At 42.3% G+C, this 8,541-nt stretch overlaps 1 long non-coding RNA gene across 1 annotated transcript; it reads right to left on the bottom strand.

Moving 5' to 3' along the window:
- Positions 1-747: 747 nt before the first annotated feature.
- LOC109745199 (uncharacterized) lies at positions 748-2,115 on the bottom strand. Its single transcript, XR_002228479.4, has 3 exons — positions 1,831-2,115; positions 1,569-1,711; positions 748-1,121 (listed from the first exon to the last, which is right to left on the bottom strand). It is a non-coding gene; the product is annotated as an uncharacterized lncRNA (long non-coding RNA).
- Between the last annotated feature and the right edge of the window lie 6,426 nt (positions 2,116-8,541).

Genomic DNA, 8,541 nt, shown 5'->3' on the forward strand with positions numbered 1-8,541 from the left:
GCACCAACGACTTAGGAGTCTCGTGGCCTGCTGGAGTTTTTGGCATTGTAATCAACAGAAGATTTTGCCTGCTGGAGGCCAAAGAAGATTCGAACCACATCTTCTTATCCTGCGTGTCTGCTCAATTCGTGTGGAGCTGCTTTAGAGAGGTTGTGGGAGGTGATTGGTGCCACACCAACTTCCCCGACCTCTTCGCCGATCTCCAGAACTCCCCCATGCCCTCTCGCCACATTAGGTGGCTTGAGATTGGGGCACTCGCGTGGACCCTCTGGACGATTCGCAATAAGCTTGTGATTCAGCGCATCCCTCTTCGACGGGCTACTGACGCTCTCTTCAAACTTTCTGGTTACTTGCAGCTTTGTTGGCCGCTTAGCCGTCCTTGGGACTGGGACGCCATCTCCGCCTTCATCGCCAACCTTCGCTCGATGGCCGTCCGTCTGTCGCCACCGCCCCCCCCCCCCCCCCCCCCTCCTCCGGAGCCAGATTAGACGCCTGGCATGTCCACCGGCTTCAGCATATTCTTTTTTATGTTGTTTTTTGGGGCTTGTTGAGCTGTGCCCTCAGCAGAACCTATGTACCTCTTGTTGTGTGACTCGGGTGTGTGTGTCCTGGACTAGTCCGTGTATGTGTGCTCTCGGCGGTTTGCTTTAGTTATAAAGCGGGGCAAAAGCCTTTTTCGGTAAGCTACGCCATGAGCATCCTGTAGCAACAACAACAAAAACAGAAAACACCTATGACATCAGCAGATGTGTAAGCTTCTTGGGGCGATATCGGAAGGTTTCACAGCCTGGATCCACATAAGAATTGTACAAAAAAATTGGAGCTTATGATCATTTAACTAATTTCACCATAAAGACAACACTGATGGCCTACTCAACTTGGTCTCTCTATACAGGAAAGAGACTATAAGCATAGGAAAACTACATTAGACCAAGAAAGTAAAAAGTTTTAGTTGCCTTTCTATAAAAAAACCATGTTATAATTCACTAGGCCTTTAGCACCTAGATTATGGTGATCATCTCTTGCTCCCAGGTCGCCCTGATGTGGCCGTACTTTCCTTCTTCATCTTGTTCTGTCTCCAATTAGTTGAGCCACCACATCTCCGAAATATTGGCTAATCTCTGCAAACAATAGGCACAACAAATCATCACCACATCAGGCAGGCGGAAGAAAATCCATACCACATGTCCAACAACAAGAACCACGCACAACCATGCTTTCAGATAATAACCATTGTTGTAAGAATCACAAATGAAAGAATCTTACATCATGGACTGGACAAAATAATATAACAATCTATAGCCTCTCATAAAGCATAGCTTGGAAATGAGTTCAATTTGTGGTGCCAGCATTTCATCAAACATGTTATATGCAAGAACTCGTATTCTTCCCCTTTCATGGCATTGGTGCATGCTCTACCGAGTAGCATCTCTTTAGAACACCCATGTGCTGCTCCCTCTCTTACAGAACCACCTTCTACTCAGTGAGGCCAACAATTGCTGCCCTAGGGAAGAGGGAACTATCCTAGCATGTGGGTGTGGATGGTGTAGTGAGGCAGGGGCCATTACCTGGGCATGGGCGTAGTGAGGGATTTTGTAGTTGATTCGGGAATGTACCCAAGCGCCACAAAAAGATGCAGTTTAACCAAGGAGTAGCCGCCGTCGCCCCCGATCCACTGCCATGGCGGGCTGGCCTGCTCCTGTTGCGCCCACTACGCGGAAGCAGAGGGGAAGGAGAACACGTCAATGAGCAGCAATAAATTGAAATCAAAGTGAGCCGAATTGGCGGAGGGAGGCGGGAGGGTGCAGATTTCGCGGCCCGGTAGCTCACCTTGTCCTGTGCGCTGGCCATGGCCTCGTCCTCCCCGCCGCCACCTCGTCGTACTGGTCGCCCTCGGGTAAGGCGAGCGGGGTGTCCGAGCTGGCGACGCCCTCTCTGTTATCGTCACCGGCCACGGGCTTCTAGGCCAGTGGCGCCGCCGGGGCCTTCCTCGGCCTCCTTGGATCTCCTCCCGCGCGCGTCCTCCCAGTCTCCCAGCCGTCGCGGCTGCCTTGGATCTTGGCGAGCGAGCGATGGGTTGGATGGGGTTCTGCGGGCGATTGCGACAGCAGGGGAGGAGGCGGAGGATTGGTTTAAATAGAGGAGTTTTATGCAAAAATGAAGCGTTTTCTCATAACCACTAAAAAAGGAACCGTGGGTTCAATTATTAAAAGCTATAGGGACTTCCTTGTAAAATGGCCGCGACGGTGAACGGGCACAAGCGATAGCCGCTTTATTATTAGGGAAAGATTAAAGATGGCACATACAAATTTGCTTAGAACGGCACGGAAATGCCCATATAGGTATATATGAGGACTCATACGACAAAACTGGTTTTAAGGATTTTGAATGCACAATTAGTATTTCTACTTAGTACAAATGAAGGTTAGCAAATAGATTGAGAAGCATCCAATCAAGAAAGAAAAATTCACACAAGCGAGCATTAAGCATAACTAACACCGAATAATGCAACATAAGTAGGATGTAATTTCATTGCATAACTATTGAATTTTGTGCTTGCATAGGGAATCACAAACCTTAACACCAATATTCCTACTAAAGCATAATTACTCACCAGCATGACTCACATATCACTATCATCATATCTCAAAACAATTACAAGGAATCAAGTTTATTTTTTCCAGTGAACTTCATGAAAGTTTATTATATCCCTCTTGAATATCTATCACTCTAGGACTAATTTCATATGTTGCAATTCCTTTTGATAAGCTTAAACAAATTTAAGTGAAGAACATGAGCATAAGAATTTTCATCTCTCAAAAGTAATATATGTGAATTATGAGAGATTTTTCAAAAATATTAAAGCACACCGTGCTCAAAAAGATATAAGTGAACCACTAGAGCAATTCCATAGCTCAATTTTTGTCAAGTGAAGCATATAGAGCAATTCTAACAAATCATAGCATAATTTTAGCTCTCTCAAATAGGTGTGTCCTGCAAGGATAGATGACACAAACTAAAAAGTAAAACAAGCAAAGACTCATATATTACAAGACGCTCCAAGCAAAACTCATGATATGTGACAAATAAAAATATAGCTCCAAGTAAAATACCGATGGTCGTTAGAAGAAAGGAATTCCTTCCGGGGCATCCCCAAGCTTAGTTGCTTGGTTCTCCTTGAATATTAACTTGGGGTGCTATGGGGCACCCCCAAGCTTAGACTCTTTTTATTCCTTGTTCCTTCATTCATCGTGATCTCACCCAAAACTTGAAAACTTCAATCACACAAAACTTAACAAAACCATCGTGAGATCCATTAGTATAATAAAGCAAATCACCACTCTAAGTATTGTTGCAAACCCATTCATATTTTATTATTGCATTATATCTATTGTATTCCAACTTTACCATGGATTATACCCCCCGATACAATCCATAGATTCATCAAAATAAGCACACAACGCAACAAAAACACAATCTGTCAAAAATAGAAAAGTCTGTACAAATCTGGACTTCGACCATACTTCCGTAACTCCAAAAATTCTGAAAAATTAGGACAACATAGAAAATTTGTATATCAATCTTTTGTAAAAAAAATCAGAATTTTTCGTTGCTTCTGTGATTTGTAAGAATTATTTAATGGATGCAAAAGTTCCTGTTTTCCAACAAGATCAAATCAACTATCACCAAACATAATCCCAAAGGCTTTACTTAGCAAAAAAAGTAAATAAAACATAAAAACACAATCATAACAGTAGCATAATTTTGCAAACACTCAAAAGTAGAAAGAAAAAGACAAAAATAAATTTTATTCATTGGGTTGCCTCCCAACAAGCGCTATCGTTTTATGCCCTAGCTTTTCATAATACATAGATTCAAGTATTATCATCTTTAGTTTCTAGTTCCTCAAACACACAATCGTAATTCTTCAAAGAATTAGCATGCATATTTTTTATAATAATACTTCTAGGAATAGGATTGAAGAATTCGTTCTTGCAAGTAGGGTTTACAATTTCAACAAAGTCGAGGTGAATATTAATCATTTTAAGATCTTCTTTGTTATTATTAGAAGTTGCACCCTTGTTCTTATTGACTTGAGTAATCTTGCCAATTTTTACGGGAGTTTTTTCAATAGTTTTAGCAGAAGCAAAAGCCTAGCTTAAATTACAAAAAAATTCTTCCAACTTATCAATCCGAGAAGGACTCTCTCCAATTCTTTCGTTAATCATGGTTTCCTTATCCCTTAGTAATTTGAAAAAATCTCCCACTTTTGACCCAAATTTATTAGCAAGATTCTGCATCTTTGTATCCAAGTTTTCAATTTGCTCTAAGGTGACCATCTTCTTTTCAATAGCATCTAATCTTTGCATAACATGCTCAAGAGTTAAGATTGTTTCATTAATAATGATAGGTGGTGCACCCACTACATCTCCCATGGCATTAAAAGCATCCAAAGATGGACATATAAGGAAATTCCCACCGGTAATCGTATCAAGGACGAATCTATACCAAGTGGTAATGCCCACATAAAAACCGTGAAGAAGAATAATGGTAGATTGCTTACGAATAGATCTATTATGAGCATTGCAAATTCTATACCAAGCATCTTTTAGATTCTCCCCTCCCATTTGTTCAAAATTACTAGCAAACATGCCCGTGCGTTGCAACGGGAAAAACAAACCTTTGCACGCTACAAATGACCCATCTTTATATTCACTCTCTTCACCACTATCGTCAATGGTAGTCAAGTTCTCCACCTATTTAACATGTAATTTAGAATACTTGTAATGATGATGGGCACCATCCTTGTCTCATCCACACTTGGTGCATGCACCATCCCCACACTCTTGCCATCTAGTCCAACACGCATTCATGTCATCGCTCCTCCCTGGGGGCAACAAGCTCTTTCTATATGTGCTCATAATTATTTGTTATAATGATGGGCATCGCCAACATCTCATCCGCATCTGGTAAATGTGTCCCCCCCCCCCAAATGAATTCCTAAAGAGTATATTGCAATAAAAAATCCCCTGCCAGCCATTATATACTACTTTCAGTTTTTGCATTTACATATTCTTAGATATTATCTTCCTTGTATCCAGCTCACTACCAAGACCTGAGCTTCAAAGCAGTTTTCTTATCAAGTTTCTCGAGTATAACCTCCATACATTTGGAATGAGCATAAAGGTAGTCAAATCCTCTTAGATGACATATTCAACATCCAACAAAGTACCATTGATATTAAGGATGGCATACTTTTTAGCGGGTCAAAAATAATTGTCAACAATATATAGTTCTTATAACAGTAATAGATGTGTCATGCATTAAATGATAAAAGGGAAGCATATAATGACCCCAATAATAATCTAGTACTCTAAGAGGTAGTGTGCAACATCATCTTCTTCTTCTTTTCAGTTTACATGCCACCTACAAAATCACTATGCAACAGGAGAATTACCTTGCTAGAAAACTACCAGGTTATTCCAAATCATAAGGTTGGTTCTTTATTTGCTCACAATGAAGAAGTATATATCAAATATAATCAATGGTCTGTATAAAAGAACTAGACATTAATCACTTCTAACAGAACTAAGAAGACAACTATGATACACATCATATATATAGTTGTCTATATAGAACCCAATTTGAAATATCAAACGATTTTGTCATTCGAACAGTTTGACCGCTGATCATGTCAACTAAAAGATCCACAAAAAGACAATTAGCTATCATAACAAAATCTGAAAGGGAAAATCTTTGAAAAATAAACCTTAAATAGTACATCACAAACGGGATTATGAAATAAAATAATAAGTTCCATCAGCTAATATACCTTTTTTAGGATATCAGCTACTATACCTCATCAGGGCCTTCTACCTGCTTTTTTCCTGTAAAGACAAACATGGGCAACTCCCAGCGCCACACAACCCAGTCACCAGCTCACCACACCTCGGCCCAAGGCCCAACTAAACCCTCCATAACCCTAGGCAGCTTCCCCCGATCCCACCTCTCTCCCTCGTACCCTCTAACCCAAATTATAAGGTGACGTTTGACTTTTCTGGTCTTCATTGCACAACTTTGACTATGATTTTTCACATATTGAATGTCCATAAAATTAGTATATAGACATATGAAATAAAATTGTATGGCAAGACAAATATGACAATGCCATTTATACATGTTCAATCCATATACTTTAATATATATTAGCGGTCAAAGTCATACATCAAAGACCGCGCAAAGTCAATCGCGCCTCATATTTTGGGAAGGATGGAGTACTATTCACCGCCGCCAGCTACAAACACACCCACACAAGCAGCGCGCTAGGGAGTGGAGCTCCTCGCGCCCCATCCCCATAGTCGCTCCTCCCATCGGGCCGCAACTCTGCTGCCCTTGTTCACCTCCTCGTCGGCCACCTCCTCAAACACGCCGCCCGTGCGCGTCCTCTTCTACACCTCCATCGGCCCGCCTCGGCCATGAGTAACTCGTCGCCGGTTCCAATCGCACCGCTCCTCTGCTTCCATGCGCGCATGCCTCGGCTCCTCCTCTGCTCCGGCCGCCCCCTCGAGCTCGCTTCTCTGCACTAACCCGAGCCTCCTCTATCATGGCCGCCAGGCACCTCCTACCCGCATCCACGACCAGCACCACAGGACCACCACGTCGCCTCCCCAATAGTAGCCTTGGCCCCTGCACGCTTTTGCCCTGCCCGATCGTGAGGTTATTCCACCACTACGGCCCGGGAGAGCAACACCACCATTGGGTCAAGTCTCGGAAGCCAAGCTTGACTGCCTGATAGGAGGGAGGTGATGTGCTGCTGTAGCCTGCAGCTTCTCATTGCGGTCGATGATAGAGTCGAGCGGGTGGTCTGAGGCGGCAAAGGCAGCGGCACATAGTAGCATGGCATGGTAGTGGGCAAGCTCAACCGAGTCTGCAGGTTGCCTTGTGGTGGCGCGTGTGGCCGGCGAACTCGGCGGTGAGGATGCCGGCGGTCTAGGAGTGCAGGTTGTCGGATTCCTGCAGTCGATTGAAGGTGTTTCCGTTGCTCAGGAGGCAAGCGACGGCAAAGGGATCATCCTCCCTCTCGTGACCAGGAGTAGTGCAGTCACGGATAAGCAGATAAATTAGCAGGGGATTGTTTTTTCGGTTCCCTCTCAAGTTACGGAGGACCACGTGGTCCGTTTTATTTTCTCATCGTGTTGGAGACTACCAACGAAGCGGAGGTGACCTACGGATAGAAAGAAAATTAACGTGCAACGACGTTAGAAAAATAACCTATGAACGTATGGAAAGCTATGAAATCATCCGTCTTTTAAAATTTAATAATAATTAATATTAGGTAAATAGTAAAGATGAGTTGCGGGCACAGACACAACGTATGTACGAATAGGTTTTTTGGGGTTTCCGTTTTAAATCTCAACCATCAATCTTTATTGTTAACACAAAATCAACAGATACAAAGAGGTGACGTATAGAGAACTATGAAAGCTTCCGTCCTTTATTATTATGTAAAGAAGAACTTCGTTCTCGGGGGTACACGCAATAGAGGAAGAACTGGCCATAACGAAAAAGTAAGCAAACGAGATTGCAAGTAAAAAGATAGATCTGACGAGAAAACGGCGAGCGAAAAATGGGCGAATAAAAAGGAAATTTTTGTGAAGTGGGGGAGATGAAAACAAGAGGCAAATGGCAAATAATGTAAATTACAAGGAGATTAGATTTGTGATTAGGAACCCAACAGATGTTGATGATGTCTCCCCAACAACAGCGCCAGCAATTCCTTTTGATGTCGCTTGAAACTGCGTCGGTATTTCCCCAAAGAGAAAGGGATGATGTAGTACAGCTATGGTAGGTATTTCCCTCAGTTATGAAACGAAGATATCAATCCAGTAGGAGAACCAAGCAACACTATGTAAAATTTACCTGGACACAAAGAACAAATACTTGCAACCTGACGCTTATGAGGGGTTGTCAATCCCTTCTTGATAACGGCGTCAGAAATAGGCAAGTTGACGGGAGACTTGACTTGATCCTCCCCGTAAAAAAAGATAAATTTGTGGTAGATTGGATAAATAGCTCTCGATAAAATGCAAAATTAAATAAATAATAAAGAAGTGCAGCAAGGTATTTTTGGGGTTTTGGGATAACAGATCTAAAAATAAAAGCAAATAAAAATGGATCTCAAAGCAAATATGATAAAGAATAGACCCGGGGGGCGTAGATTTCATTAGTGGCTTCTCTCAAGAAATAGCACACGGTGGGTAAACAAATTATTGTTGGGCAATTGATACAAGATGAAATAATTATGACGATATCCAAGGCAATGATCAATATATAGGCATCACATCCAAGATTAGTAGACGAACTCCTGCCTGCATCTACTACTATTACTCCACACATCGACTGCTATCCAGCATGCTTCTAGTGTATTAAGTTCATGGAGAAATGGAGGAATGCAATAAGAACGATGTCATGATGTAGACGAGATCTATTCATGTACGAATATCCCCCATCTTGTTATCCTTAATACAAATGATATATGCA

This window comes from Aegilops tauschii, chromosome 4 (assembly GCF_002575655.3).
Source record: "Aegilops tauschii subsp. strangulata cultivar AL8/78 chromosome 4, Aet v6.0, whole genome shotgun sequence".
Taxonomy (NCBI): domain Eukaryota; kingdom Viridiplantae; phylum Streptophyta; class Magnoliopsida; order Poales; family Poaceae; genus Aegilops; species Aegilops tauschii.